This window comes from Herpailurus yagouaroundi, unplaced genomic scaffold (genome assembly GCF_014898765.1).
Source record: "Herpailurus yagouaroundi ecotype Mexico unplaced genomic scaffold, PumYag 77, whole genome shotgun sequence".
NCBI classification, from domain to species: domain Eukaryota; kingdom Metazoa; phylum Chordata; class Mammalia; order Carnivora; family Felidae; genus Herpailurus; species Herpailurus yagouaroundi.
In genome coordinates, this window is record NW_024412388.1 from 96,653,468 (window position 1) to 96,667,237 (window position 13,770).

The 13,770-nt window shown below is 44.4% G+C and overlaps 1 long non-coding RNA gene across 4 annotated transcripts in view; it reads right to left on the reverse strand.

The window, feature by feature from the left end:
* Positions 1–13,770, reverse strand: part of LOC121027692 (uncharacterized) — a 145,727-nt gene that overhangs the window by 71,119 nt on the left and 60,838 nt on the right. The window lies entirely within an intron of this gene.

A 13,770-nucleotide genomic window follows, 5' to 3' on the forward strand; every position in this document is an offset into this window, starting at 1 on the left:
TATTTATTGGCAAAGGAAAATGTCAACATAAGGAGTGAGTATAAAAAATTAAGTTACATAACAGTGTTCTCTCTGGATCATGGGTTGTTGGGTGATGCTTGCTTTATCTTTTGTGCATTTTCCATATTGTTTTAATATTTTTGCAACAGAAATTTATTATTTTAACAAAAATAGTTGTCTGCATTCTACTCACACTATCATGCAGATATGCAAACATTTGTGGCTTCTTTATTTCTCCATAACATGCTTAGCTATGCTTCTGGAGACTCCACCCTAGTGGGAAGAGTTGAACTAAGCAACAGGAATTCAGTGGACCAGACCCAGTACATGGGTCTCCCCAGATTTGCTTGGCCCTATTTGCCTCTTTCATCCAGCCACATGCTCAATAGATAGTCCCAGCCACAGCTACCACTGCCTCATCTCCTAACTCTCAGCCTTCTCCAAAGTGAGAGCTTCTGCAGATGCTCCAGTGTGCCTACCATGGCAAGAGCCACAGCAACTCCAGTGCCCAGGTCTGATTCAATAAGACCTATGAAGATTCTTATTCCTCTTACCACTTCCAGAGACTCAGATAAAGGGCATGTTTTTACTTATTGCTTTGTAACAAATTACTTCAAAACTAGGGACTTACAGCAACAAATATGTATTATCTCACAGTTTTTGTGGGTTAAGAACCTGGAGTGGCTTAGCTGGGGGGTCTAGCAATGGTCTCTCCTGAAATGGCAGTTAAGATGTTGACAGGAATTTCAGTACTGAAGGCTTCACCACACTTCAGTTTCATGTTGTAAATTGGAGATCCACTTCCAGGATGGCTCACTCTTGTGACTATTGGCAAGAGGCTTTAGATCCTCACCAAGTAGGCCTCTCCAATGGACTACTTGAATATACTCACAACATGGAAGCTGGCTTCTCCCAAAACAAGTAATTTAAGAGCAAGAAGGAAGACACGATATCTGTTATGACCTACTCTCTGAAATCACACACTGTTATTTTCACTTTATTCCATTTGCTAGAAGTAAGTCACCCAGACCAGCCCTCACTCATATGGAGAGGAATTAGGCTCTACTTCCTGAGGAGAGTATGAAAGCATTTGTGGACATATTTTTTGACTGCCACAAAGGGCCACATCATAGGCATGGGATCTCCTACTTCTTCAGAATCTTCCTAGAGGGACCAGAGAGCACAACCTCATAGTGCAGTAGAGGGAAATGTTGACCATTTAAAGGTAGGAAAGAGTTAAAAACAGCAAATAAATGGGGGCGCCTGGGTGGCTTGCTCGGTTAAGCGCCCGACTTCGGCTCAGGTCCTGATCTCATGGTCTGTGGGTTCGAGCCCCGTGTCGGGCTCTGTGCTGACAGCTCAGAGCCTGGAGCCTGTTTCAGATTCTGTGTCTCCCTCTCTCTCTGCCCCTCCCCTGTTCATGCTCTGTCTCTCTCTGTCTCAAAAATAAATAAACGTTAAAAATTTTTTTTAATAAAAAAAAATAGCAAATAAATGCAAATCATCCACAGACTATTTTGAGGTGTGGTGGTTTCTCGTGGCCCATCTGGAAGAAGGCCCATGTGTCTGAACAATCAAAAGGGATTTCTTGTGAAGCTGTGGCTAGCTCAGCAATGCCTTCTCTCCTTCCCCATGTCACTTTCTTTTTTTCCCTTATTTTTGCTACCCTGGGACTGCGGGCAGTAAAACTTTGGCATATAAGTTTTGTCTCAAATTCTGTGTTCTAGAAACTTGGGTTGAAAGAAGGAGTTCATCTTGGAAATTACTGGCGCTGACATAAACATCCCTTTGGATGGCTTCAGACTTTCAGATTTTCAGATTTTCTCCTCCAACCACCCTGACTCTTCCTTAACGGTAGCTGGGTAGATGGTGGATTTACTTGATCTTGTAGTAATGAGAGAGGAGAACTAACCTCTGATCAAACTAACCTCTGCCACTGGGCTTGTCATCTGGTCTGGCTCCTATGCTTGGCCACAACTGATCCTGACTGACTTGTCATCCAGGTAGACACACTAACACCCGTGACTAAAGATCGCAGTTCTGGTCCTATTCCTCCAGTTGCAAAGTCCCCTGCTCTGTGAAGTCTTCATTCCAACCCCAGTCCTCCGCTCAACTACAAATTCTCTTGGCATCTCAACCAGGGCACATAAGAGCTTCCAAGTTCTGCGGCCCAACGGCCCAGGCCATGGAGAACGGAAGGACTACTTCAGTCTCATCTAATGCCCACCTCCCTTCACCTTAACTCCTGTGCCATGTGGAGGGGAATATAAGGCTGGAGACATTAAATGCCATGTTCTTGATTCATTCATACCCCTGGAATGTTTTGACTACATCCAGTATTTTGGCCCAGGGGAGTTGGAAATGAGGACACTGGGATTCTGACTCTCTTGTCCCTCCTCCATCTTTCCCTTCTTCTTCCATACCCCTTCAGCTTCCTAAGTGACTTCCATAACACCAGAGTCTGAACCAGCTCTACCCTATTGTTTATAAGAAAATTCTATGATCATATTCTATGATCAGGGAGGGCAATGCATTCAAAAATTTATCTTCCTTCTCTATGAAACCTTACTTTCAAGAGTGTTTGGTCCTAATGGACTCTGAAACAGGAAGTTGTCTCTGAGATTTAAAGCTGAACAATGACTTCTTTGTTCTAGGCGGTTCTTGCCCTTCCTAAAGCACTAAAATGTTTTGCTTTCCTGGGTGGAGAGCTTTAGGAAAACAGAAGTTTCAGGATATGGGTATACATTCAAAATACATGTTAACCATGTGATCTATCCCCTTGAAACAATTACTTTCTCAAAAAGTACCGTCACTGTCATTGACCCATTATTGAGCCCACCTCCAGCTTGCCTATTTCTTTCCTCCTCCAGATCCCAGTACCAAATACTCAACTTTCCTTTCTATAGGTAGTTCACTTGGGACTCATTTTCCTGGTTTTCAACTCAGGAGTCCTTCCAGGCTGTGAGTTCTTCTACTTACCCTCCTGACCAAAGTAAGAAAGAGCTCTCTCCAGCCCCATTCCCTCATCTCAAAGCTAGGAAAGAGAGGTAAAACACGGGGATGTGTTAAGACATGAAAAGATGTACGTGAAGTCACTTTGCGAACCATAAAGTGCTGTACAAATATCAAGTATTGTCTCATGAAAGACGCCTTCCCTAACAGCTGAGAATGATACTTCTCTTAATGTTGCCTCTCCAGATACCCGTCTCTTGAATGGTAATGTTTGTCCCAGGGGCCGGGAAGGATAAAGTCAGTATCAGGAGGGAGGCTCTTTAAGTCTCCGGGAAAATAAGGGTATGAGAGGGAGCACCTGTGGGAAGTCATCTATGGATCCACTTTGTCTGCTTGGAGAATCACTGGCTTCAGGCATCTGCTGGTGGGGCCAGCATAGAGGACTCAGCTTAGGGAAGGCATCAGGGATGTCCAAATCATGATACTGAGATGGTGGCAAACCAGACCTTCAGGCAAGCCACTTCTGTGACCATGGATGGAGATCCACCCAGACCGCTATCAAATTCACTCTGCTGGGTAAAACAGGAGCTGATTTATGTCTCCAGCAGGTATGCCAGAGAAAATTCAAATTGATCAAAAATTAAATATTCATAGGACATTATTCATTAAGATTCATCTCACCGAGTGGATGAAATGAGGCAAGGGAAGAAATTAGCTTGCTTGAGAGTGTCAAAGTAATTATGTGATTAAATTGCAATTTATAATTTCTCCTTCAAAAAAAGCATTACTTCCTGATTTGTGTTTTCTCCTCCTTACTGTGCCCCCTTGTTGTCTAGGCCTGAGCCAAGGGCGCTCAGGGTTCATCGGAAATGGGAAGGCTCCAAACACAGTGCCTGGTCTCACTGTCTACATCCTTTCCCCCACCCACTACTGACTCCAAGGGCGGCCTTTCCACCTGGCCTCGGGGGTTTTCCCCTCTTAATGTGGAGAACAGGGCCTCCAGAAGCAAATGGCAACCTCCCCAGAGAAGAACAGACAAATCCTCACAGAGACACTCAGATGGATGGCAGCCTCAGGCCACTACCTCTCCTTCCTCGATGAGGGGGAAAAAAACGTACAAAGTACAGTTTCCCCTGTGGATCACCAGTCATCTCGACAAGGCATACCTGGATGGCGTCTTAGGAAGTTCCTTTCTGGCAGTCATCCATATTCTTCCAGAGAAGGGAGGCATCCTTCTCATACTCTTGGTTCCCCCTCCTGAACTTGATGTGGACCTATACAGAGCCTCCCTGAGACAAAGTCAGGGTCAGGTAATGATTCATGAAGTTCACCCACTGAGACTCCATCACTGAAGTTCAACAAGCCAGTTCCCCAACTCCTGCCAACAAAGGTGTCTAGGGAAAGTAGACATCGAAGTTCAAGGACCCAACAGGTTCGAGAATGAGAGAGTAGAGGTCCGCTTGGGTAGCCCACCTCCTTTACCAAGGGGATCCTCCTTAACACACTGTCCCTTCTGGTGACTCCCAAATTAGGCTAAGCCTGAATCCAGTGACAAGGGACACTCCAGAGCCCTACCACACCGAGGCCAACGTGGCTTTAGTTTTCCAGCTATGCTCTCCAGAGCCCTGAGGGTCCTGGGGATGCTGCCGGCCATGTGGGCAGGAGGGCAGGGGCTGCTAGAGGCCACAAACCCCATTGGGGTGCTCTGCTACTTCTGCAGGTGACTTCATTTCAAGAAAGCGTTTTGCTGCTAAAAATAATCTTAGAGCCACTGAATCAGACGACCTCTCATAAGCCCCTTCCAGCCCAGAAGCCTCTGATTCTCTGACTTTAGTGGTACAGAAACAAGATGTGCTCTGAGCTAGACAAAGCCTCTATTTTCTCTTCTTACCTCTCACTTTAAGAAGAAATGCAGTCTGTCTATCTGTCTGTCTTTCTAGAATCCAAAGTCTAGCTAAGATGATATATATGGGTCTGGAGGCAAATGGATAACTGTGTTTATCTTGCCCTGTTTCTCTGTCTACACTTCCATCTTGGCCTCTCTCTGTCTCTATAACTCTCTGTGTCTCTCTCTTGCTACTGCCCAATGAAGATTTAGCGGCTGGCTCCAGCAGCTGAGAAGGGCACTATTAATTCCAAGCTTGTTGCCAAACACCACGGAGGCCTGCCCGGGTTAATTAGTTGTGCAGGCTTTTCTTCAAGTGAGCGAGCCGGTAGGGTGTTTTACAGCTCTGTCACTGCGGTTATTTGTTCGTTTTCTGTTGTATTTGGAAATACACTTATCTGACAATAAATAACGTCCACGGTGACTAGGGCCGATAAAGGCAGTGAGCAGCCCCTCAAGGGGCTTGGGGGTCACGGTCAGAAGGCTTCAAGGCCCACCCAGTTCCCCTACACCAAGAGGCACTTCCAGGCCCTGGGAGAGGCAGGAGGATGTGGGTGAGGCCAGTGTGAGGAGGCTAGAAGAGACGGGAACAAAGGGACAGGAGCTTGGGGGTCCCAGGCGAAGGACACTGGGGATGAACCTGTGGCATGATAGAATGGACACAGAAGATTTGGTTCCAGGTCCCAGGCCCCATGCATACAAGCTGCATAACTTCACACAAGCATCTCGCCTCTGTGCCTCAGTTTCCTCACCCATAAAAAGAGAATGGTGAGGGGCGCCTGGGTGGCTCAGTCGGTTAAGTGTTCAACTCTCGATTTCAGTTCAGGTTATGATCTCACAGTTCGTGAGTTCGAGCCCCACATCGGGCTCTGCTCTGACAGCACAGAACCTGCTTGGGATTCTCTCTCTCCCTCTCTCTCTGCCCCTCCCCCACTTGCACACGCAAGCTCTCTCTCTCTCTCTCTCTCTCTCTCTCTCAAAGTAAATGAAAATAAACTTTAAAAAAAAAAGAACGATGATAACACCTTTCTACTCAGAGCAGTTACAAGCACCCAGGAGACAATGGAAGTAAATGCACCACACAAACAATAGAGATTTTCATTTTCCAGACGGAAAGAAGTGCTCAGGTGGACTATCCTGGATATGCGGCCCTGACCTCAGGTCTCCCTGGGAAAAAATTAGTCCAAACAAAATCATTATGGGAAGTACTTCACACTGATCTGCAAGTACTCACTTAGGGCTCTGGGGGTGAGGAAGTCGGAGGGGGCAGATGGGCCACAGGATCAAACCAAGTAGGCAGAACGGAATACTGGTAGAGGATCTGAGCTTGGGATTTAGACTGCTTGTTTATATCATTTGTGGCTATAAATGTTAGAGAAGCTACTTAACACTTTTATCCCTGCTGAGTGTTCTCATCTGTAAAATGGGCATAATAATAGCACCTGGCTCCCTGGATTGTGGCATGAGGACCGGATAAGATGAGGACTGGATGAGATGACGTGCTTAGGACAGTAGATGGCATGTGGCAAGAGTTCAATAAACACCAACTACCCTTGTAACACATAAAAACTGGTCAAGACATGAATTAAACCTCACTTGCTCTCATGTGTGTGAACTAACCACACACGAAGAGCTTGAGAGCTGAGGCGGGGGCGGGGGGGGTGGGGGTAGGGTGCAGTAAAGGAGAATTTCAGTCTGATGGGATGTAATCAAGGAATCCTTCCAGGAGGAAGAACAACTTCAACATGGTGTAGAGGACAAGAGACAAGGTATTCTGGTATAGTGCTGAGCAAATCCTTGCGTGTTTTCCCATTTTAGACTTGAAGCCAAGGCCTAAAGATCAGGAGAGGAGCCGGTCACTCCCCCAAGAGCTACCACCAAGTCACCAGCAGATGGACGCAGCCACCTCCACACAGAGCATATAGAGGCAGGAAACCTTGGAATCAACCAGAGCCTAGCCCCCCTCCAGTCTGGGCATGAAAAGGACTGATAGGAGGGGAGATGGTAAGGCAGGCCTGTCCTCTCCCCCCACCATGGAGAAGAAATGGGGTGCTTTTCCACCCTGATGCAAAGGAAAAGAGGATGTACGAACCCCATGATGCCTCACAGGCACAGATCATTGTCTCGAAAGCCTAGGACTACAGCTGACCGGCCTGCTTGTTCCACACCCCCACAGTGGGAATGAAAAGCAGACTGTTTGGCATCTCTACCTGAGATCTAGAATTATACTCGAATGCAAAGACTTGGACCCTTGCAGGCCTGGAGATTCTGAAAGCAAGAGGCCCACGGCAGTACCCCACCCAGCAGGGCTTGAAGGGACCCGGTGCAGCATGACCGGGAAGATGGGGGGTAGCTCTCCCATCCCAGGTCTGTGTGACCCTTGAAAGCCACAATCACTCCAGCAGGCCCTGTGGCTCCATGTGGAGATGCACAGAAATCAGCTCAAGGGCAGGAGCCAAAGATTTGCCCAGGTTGCTGCTGAATTCACAGTTGGATGCGTAAGCCAGAGAATGGAGTCACTGGAAGACTGTAGCTCTGGTGAGGCCAAAGGGAGGTACAGCTGGGAGACTGTGGCGTCGGGTGGGGGGGGGGGAAGGTCGTCCTCAGTGATGGAGGGGACCAGGTGAACTCTCCAGCATAACAAAACCAGAAAGAACCAGGAAGAGGTAAAGGACATGAGACACCTCCCCCATCCCCATAAGTCATACAAAGAAGTCTCTTCCTCCCATCCATCCTCTCAGCCTCAAACTGAGATGCTAAGACCTCCAAGAGGAGGTGAATGGGGTGCCTTCAAGCCAGTCCTCAGCTCCCCTCCGCTGCCCCAAATGGCCAGAGCCCAGCACTAGCTAATGCTGGAGGGGAGGGGAGGAGAAGAGCTTTGAATCAAGTTTGTAATGTAAGTTTTAAAAATGTAAAAGATTGAGTCTTAATTACCGGAACGAGGCTGTTGTAGTAACCGAAAGTGGCTGGAAAGTTATGGAACCAGACCAAGACGTCGTTAAGGGAGCTGCTCCCCAGCAGGAAAGAGAGATCTGGCACAGTGTAGCCGGGGGCAGTTACTGGAAGAAATAAAACTGCTCTGTTTATACACCAAAGAGTTGAGACTCCCCAGTAAATTGGGCCCAGTTACAGGCATACAGAAAGTAACTGGACCATGGAAACCTGCATCCCAATAGACAGAGCACCCCAAAGAAGGATAGTGAACTGGACAGACCAAACCTTTCTCCTTCTCATTCAGGCACTGCCTCACCTCCCAGGTGGAGACATTAAGTGATGGAGGAGGGATCTGTCCTCAGGCTTTTAACGAGGCACTTAGAAAGAGGAACACGATGGTTTCCGCTTACAGGAACCCTCAGTGAAACGCACTCACAGGCAGCTGGTGCAATGTGCTCGCTTCTGGTGCATTCCAGGAAGCATTACCCCGCCTCATACCAACATCATCCAGTGGTCCCCGCATGGGAGGGCCAAACAACCATGGAGGTCTTTGAGTTTCCAGGCTGAGAAAGGCTGGAGAGGAACAAGTTGGGCCCTGGGACACAGAGGCAGGACACCCAGAGGGTCAGGAAACTGCCATAGGGGCTTGATCCCCTAGTGGAAAGTGAGAAAAAAAACAAAGTTTATAAAGAGCAGGGTGGGAACTGGCTCGTGGAGCAAGATGTTCCCTTGGCTAGTTTCCACCCAGGGGAAAGGAAGAAACCTTACTGAGTGCCTGTACTATATTAGGCACTACGTTCACCCTCACATCACTTAATCCTCCCACAACCCCGTAGGGAAGGCCCTTTCTCCATCTTGCAGACGAGGAAACTTGAGTCAGAGTAGTTGCCTCTGGTCACACATCGCTGGGATTTGAACCTCAGATCTGTCTGTATGGCATACATGGATATTTACTGCTTATATTGCCCTTTCAATAAAGGACTCGTTACCCTGCCACCAAAAGTGTTGGTTCTCGTTACCTCCAGCAATTAGTTCCTTCAGGGACCCCTCAGCTTTTGAGTCACAGTTACTCTTTTCAGGGATGGTCCCAGCCAATGGCTGAGCAAGATGGTGGTACACGGGTCCAGCCCTTTTCTACCAACGCGGAGCTGCTCTAACGAGCAGTGCTGCCCCAGAGCGCCCCCCTGGGACTGGCAGAGGTTTTAGCAGGTCCTCATGATGGGCTGAGACCTCCTTCCAGCCAATCCTGCATCCTGCCTTTTCCTTTCGCAGATGTTAATTCTCTTCTGTACTCCTAATTTCACTCAGCATCTGGTTCCCAGAGAACCCAGCTGGGATGCTCAATCTGACTCAGGCTCTTGTTCATCCTGACCCTTTATCCTCACTCTTAGTCACCCCTAAGGCAACACCCCTGCCCAGACAGTAACTTCCTATTGGCAGCTATGTCTCCATCCCTTCTGGAGGAAAGCTACTAAAGTCTCATGATTAAAGGAGTTCCTGAACAGCCCGGTGTCCTGGACTAAGGTGTTCAATGCTCAAGGTCAGTGGCCATCATTCAACCATACTTTGAAGTCTAAAGTCCAAGTAAGCAGTCACCCTCACTGTCTCCCTTTCCCCCATGTCAATTCCACCCTTTAAATGGCCATAACATGAAATTGAGATTTAGGGTTTTAGAATATGTTGTCCTTAATGAGAATACTTTATGATTTGTGTGTTTTGCTTAAAAGGAGATGCATACAGGGGCGCCTGGGTGGCTCAGGTCATGATCTCACGGTTTGTGAGTTTTAGCCCCACGTCAGGCTCTGTGCTGACAGCTCAGAGGCTGGATCCTGCTTTGGATTCTCTGTCTCCTTCTCTCTCTGCCCCTACCCCACTTGTGCTCTGTCTCTCTCCATCTCTCAAAAATAAATAAATGTAAAAAAAAAGTAAAAAAAAAAGAAATGCATACAAGCAAAATAAAGAAAATATATATCAATTGTACTTCATCAAAACTAAAAACTTTGAACCATATCCCCAGCAAAATATTAGCAAATCGAATCCAACAATGTGTAAAAAAATATATACGCCACGACCAAGTGGGGTTTATCTCAGGTATACAAGCATGGTTCAACATTTAAAAATCAATTAAGGTAATCCATTACATCATAGGTTCATACAGATCACACCATAGGTTCATACAAATCACATCATATCAATACATACAGAAAAAGCATTTGACAAATCCGACACCAACTCATAATGAAAACTCTTAGTAAGCTAGGACGAGAGGGGAATTTTCTCAACTTGATAAAGAATATTTTAAAAAAAAAAACAGGGTGCCTGGCTGGCTCAGTCAGTGGAGCATGTGACTCTTGATCTCAGGGTTGTGAGCTCGAGCCCCATGTTTGGTATAAAGATTACTTAAAAATTTTTTTTTAATCTTTTAAAAAGAAAAGAATAGCTACAAATCTACTGCTAATATCATACTTAGTAGGGAATTCTCGAACCTTCCCCACTAGGCGAAAAGACAATCCAATAAGAGACTAGTATCCAGAATATTTAAAGAACTGTTACAACTCAACTATAAAAAAACAATAACCCAATTAAAAATGGGAAAAGAATCTGAATAGACATTTCTCCAAAGAAAAAAATATACTCAATATATACATGAAAAGATGTTCAACATCATTACTCATTAAGAAAATACAAATCAAAACCAAAATGGCATACTAGGATGTTATATCCCATCAGGATGACTATATCTAAAAAAAAAAAAAAAGAGGAAGAACATGAGGGGCACTCAGTTGGTTAAGCATATGGCTCTTGGTTTCAGCTCAGGTCATGGTCTCATGGTTCCTAGGATCGAGCCCCATATCAGTCTCTGTACTGATAGCACAGAGCCTGCTTGGGATTCTCTCCCTCTCCTTCTCTGCCCCTCCCCCGCTCACATGAGTGCTCTCTCTCTCTCAAAACAAATAAATAAACTTTAAAAAAAAAGGAACATGAACAATAACAAGTATTGGAGAGGATGTGGAGAAATTGGAACTCTCATGCATTGATGATACGAGTGTAAAATAGTGCAGCTGCCTTGGAAAACATTCCAGCAGTTCCTCAGGAAGTTTAAACACAGAGTTACCATATGACCCGGAAATTCCACCCCTTGGTTATATATCCAAAAGAACCTAAAACATATGTCCATACAAAACCTCATACACAAATGTTCATACGAGCATTATTCATAAGAGCCAATAAGTGGAAAGAATCCAAACATCCATCAATTCGTGAATACATAAACTAAATACAGTATATCTATACAACAGGATATTATTCAGCCATAAAATGGATTAAAGTACTTATATATGCTACCACCTGGAGAACCTTGAAAGCATTATGGTAAATGAAGAAGTCTAACACAGAGGGCCACATATTGTGTGATTCGGTGTATATGAAATGTCCAGAATAGACAAATCCATAGATATAGAAAGTAGATTAGCAGTTGCCAGGGTCTGGGAGGAGGGAGAAATGGGGAATGACTGCCTCATGGGTACAAGGTTTTTTGAGGGGGTGATGTAAATGTTCTGGAATTAGATAGTGGTGATGGTTGCATAACTTTGTGAATATTCTAAAAACCACTGAAATGTGCACTTTTAAAGAGTAGGCGAGCTATATCTCAATAAAAAAAAAAAAACCTAAAAGTTCTAAGAGAAAACATAAAAGACTTTCCTGAACTTGGGTTAAGCAAATATTTCTCAGACGTGGCACTAAACGCACAGTCCATACAAGAAAACAAGTTGATAAATTGAATTTCATCAAAATTAACATTTTGCTCTATGAAAGACACTGCTAAGAAAATAAAATAACAAGCCATATACTTGGAGAAACTCTTTGTAAAACATATATCTGATAAAAGGTTTGTGTCCGGAATACACAACAGATCTAAAAACTCAACAATGCAAACAACCAGTTTTTTAAATGGGTTAATGATTCGAGCTGACACTTCAACAAAGAAAACAGTTGGAAAATGAATACTACATGAGAAGATGCTCAACATAATTAGTCATCAAAGAAATGCAAATTTAAAACCACAGTGAGGTACCACTAAAAGTCTATTAGAATGTCTAAAATTCAAAGATGGCCATACAAGTGTTGGCGAGGATGTGGAACAACTGAACCTTCCATGGTTCAACCATTTAGAAAAACTGGCAGGTTTTTTTTTTTTTAAGTAAACCTATTTCCTGCCATATTCCAAGGTATTTACCCAAATGAAAAGACAGAACAAGTCCATAAAAGACATGTATAAGAATGCTTATAGCAACTTTACTTGTAATAGCCCCAAACTGAAACAACCCACACGCCCTTTATTAGCAGCATGGAGAAACAAATGGTGGTACATCCATACAATGGAGTATTACTCAACAGTAAAAAGGAATGAACTACTATACGTACAACAATATGGATGAACCTCAGAATAATTATGCTAGGGGAAAGAAAGTGAAAGAATTATGTGTGTAAAAAAAAGAGTACATTTTGTATGATTCCATTATATAAAATTTTAGAAAATGCAAACCAATCTATAGTGGCAGGGAACAGATGAGTGGTCTCAAGAGTTAAAGAGTGAAGAGGCAAGAAAGGGTAGGAAGGAGGGAGTACAAAGGGTCACAGGGAACTTCTGGGGGTGACAGGTATGTTCGCTATCTTGATTGTGGCAACAGCTTCATAAATATGTTTAAAACTCATAAAATTTGTGAACTTAATTATGTGCTGTTTATTGTATGCCAATTATACCTCAATAAAGCTTGAGAGAGAAAACGCTCAAGAGGGAAGATATAACTTTTTATTACAATATCATACGAAGTAGAAAAAGTCCCACTTTGATTCCACCCCACAAGACATTTAGTGTTTTTGGATGGAATGATTCTAGAAGGCCTAGACGGCTGAGCCCTCCCTCAGATCCTTGAAGCAAACTCTTCCTTTATTACAACACCTTCACCTTACTGCCTGATGAATGTCAATGCATCTTTCAAGCCCTGCTCAACTTCATCTACCCCTTGAAGCTCTCCTTGTCTTTTCCAAGCAGAGTTAGTCTGTGGCCCAGTCTGTGCTCTCCCATCACCTGAGACTCTAGTAATATACCCCCTCAGCATTCTAAGATGAAGATTTGTGGTTAACGGTTCCCAAAGGATCCCAGAGGTCCACAACTTAACGTGATTTGTCATTTTCCCAAGGCACAAACTTGATTCCAGCCAGCTATGAGGTCCCCACAGAAGAGGAATAGCTGAGACAATGAGTAAGCCCGGCCACCACCCACCTCCAGGCCTTCCGAGCCCAGCCCAGTTTGGTTGGCCTCTCCTTGTTATAAAAACTATTTTTTCCCTTTGTGAAGAATGGACTGCCCAAAGAAAAGCTATCAGCTTGTGATGGAAATGATGAGTGAGTGAAGCAGTCCAAGAAAGGGATGGTTCTTAGCCAGAAAATAGCTTTATAAATTACTTTAATCTTTTATTAAGAATCTGGAAGCATCACTTAAAAATCTTAGTTGTACTTTACAGCATTTTATGGGGAGAAGTTATATACAACAGTGGCATTAACAGGATTGGAAATTTGAAAAAGCTTTGGGCCTTGCCCCTCAATAATGTCAAAAGCTCCCAGTAGTTCTAGTGAATACTCATCACATCGCATTATAATTGTACATTTAGCCATCTCTCCTTTTGTCTAAGAAGCACAGTAGTAGAGCTAGATTTTCTGGGCCCAGATCTCAGTTTACTTTATAGCTGGGTGACCTTGACCAGCTTGCCTGACCTCCGTGTGCCTCAACTTCCTCATCTTTAAAATGACAGGTAAAATAGTACCTGTCTAATAGAGTTAATTTAAATGATTAAATATGGTAATACATAAAAAGCACTTAAATCAGTGTCTGACCCATCCAAAGTGCTTGATAAATGTTAGTAATTAGTTTGAGAGTTTCCTCTAAGGCAGTGTTTACATATTAGGGACCTTTTCAAAACTGCCTCATTCTCCAG